Genomic DNA, 2,469 nt, shown 5'->3' with positions numbered 1-2,469 from the left:
AGCGAATTTGTCTTTATAAACAATAACTTTAGTATAGCGTGTTCTAAGCTCCTAGATCTTTCTTTTTTGCCTGGAAAAGTCTTGCTTAACTGTTTTGTGCTGCTCAAATATCAGCGCTAGGTACAAGAAGCTTCAAAGTGAGAAAATCGAGTATGTGAGTCAAGTTCCGTGGTGTTGGCACTCTAGAGATAGCTGGTAGCATTTTCCAGTAGATTAGAACATGGCCTTCAAAAGATATGAACAGATTTCTCTAAATCTTACTTGGTGAAGAGTTACAGTTGTCCTGGTTCTTGTTTGTGAAGCGCTGGAGTGACAACCTAGTGGGCTATAGGTACTAAAGTACCTATACTATCTCAAATACATGAAGGCAACAACTTTCTGTCAGCAAGTTTATCGTATATTGCTGATTAGTAAAGAAAAAGTGGAGCTTCTTTCTCACATGGTCTTCTTGCTGCCATCATTGCAGTTGATGATGTAATGCCACACCTTTCAATCTACATGCATGGGAGGGGCTGGAGCTGCTTGCATGTATGTGCTGCAGTGCTGCTACCTCTGCAGGTATTCAAGAGCAAGTACATGCAACTGCAGGAAGCTAGTGTTGAGCAGACTCTCTTCATGCTGATAATCAAACAGCTATTGCAGTGCGGGCATGCACCATAGCAGCATAAGGGCGAGGCCATGCACCGTAGGTGTCTCGTCATAAGAATTACTTACTTTATTGTAATATTATCATTACTAATTATCATTACATATTCAATACACATTGTATCTACTACTGTCTACATGTACTTACTGAGTTCAATAACTGCTGTATCAGTGTATGCTGATAATCCTCCAAAATCAATTATCCAGTTAGTAGTTGGTGTCACACTCCACACTGAGAGAGAATGATAGTATCTCCTAGTGACAGTGTCTGGTAGATTAATCTATAAAATAAAAATAAAAACAATTATTTGTATATGACATATTAATTGTGGTTAATAAACACAATTATAACTAACTCACAGTTTTATAGTCTGCACAGTGTGTTTTATGTAACACAAAGATGACATAATAAAATTAATAATACACAATATATTAATAGACAAGTATACACAACTGAGTGTGTTATTATATCATGTGAGTCCTCAATTAAGAACTTACTAAGTGTCTGCATGTACACACATACACATACACATACTAATGACACACTAACACACATACATGTACATCTATACATGCATACACATATAAAGCTACATGTAAAGCATGCATAATTGCTCACACATACACACACATGTACATGTTACATGTACACATGATGTACGTGTTAGTACACACATACACATATTAAAACATATGCACACATACACACAAATACATGTATGTACATACACAATGTACACAATGTATATAAAATACAATTTATTTTAATTCCAGCATTGACACTCTATCAATTGTGAATCCATCTTTACACATACACACACACACACACACACACACACATGTATATTCACACATGTTTAGGTAAAGAAACAAACACAAAACACAAAAAGACACAAACACACATTCACACTAAAAACAGACGCACACACATACTGAATACCAGCATTATTCATCAGTAGTTTTCACTGAGTATCATAATATGTACATGTACATTACAAACCTCATGAGTTACAAATTTAGTTAATCACTTTATGTTTCATTATCAAGCATCATAATATAATACTTACCAGTTCTTTCCATTTTATTTTGTTAATGTCAAGTAACCATGCATCATAGGCAGGTACTCCACCCACCACTAGTAAGTGTGGTCCTGAACTAGTGGTAATCAGTACACTGGAATGAGCCCATCTTTTCTCAGGCCATTGTACTGATCCTCCAGGATTAGGTACTTCTAATATATCCTGAGAAAATAATAAACTCAATATAATATTATTTAATTATTTTGAACAAAATAATTAATTGACTGTAATTTGCATGTCCACATTGATACAAGTTTGACGGACTACAATTCTTTCAATTTAATAATTAGAAAATTAACCCACAATTTACAATTAAAAATTCTCACAATCAAATAAATCTCACAATCAAAACCCATCCTACAGTATTAACTCACCACTGATGTCTTAGTGAAACTTATCATATACAGTTTATTACTCCATCCATTATCAGTAGAGCCTCCGAACATTACCGCAGTGTTATTAGTAACTGGTGTTAGAGTGAAGTAACTAATAGGAGGTGGTCTGTCTCCAGTAACAACAGGAGATATCCATTGATCTAATAATAATGTACAAACATTCATGTACACTTACTTACCACATACACACACATACATTATACACATTCATCATACATATGTATGTGTATATGTGTGTACATTATTATTTATACATACACATCATGCATAGACACACATCACTATCACATGATACACACACACACACACACAGATACACTCATGTATGGATACTCACACCATCACACACA

Source organism: Amphimedon queenslandica, unplaced genomic scaffold (genome assembly GCF_000090795.2).
Source record: "Amphimedon queenslandica unplaced genomic scaffold, v1.1 AMPQUscaffold_12030, whole genome shotgun sequence".
Lineage (NCBI taxonomy): Eukaryota > Metazoa > Porifera > Demospongiae > Haplosclerida > Niphatidae > Amphimedon > Amphimedon queenslandica.
The sequence above is the reverse complement of the archived record's forward strand: the minus strand, read 5'-3'. Positions refer to the sequence as shown.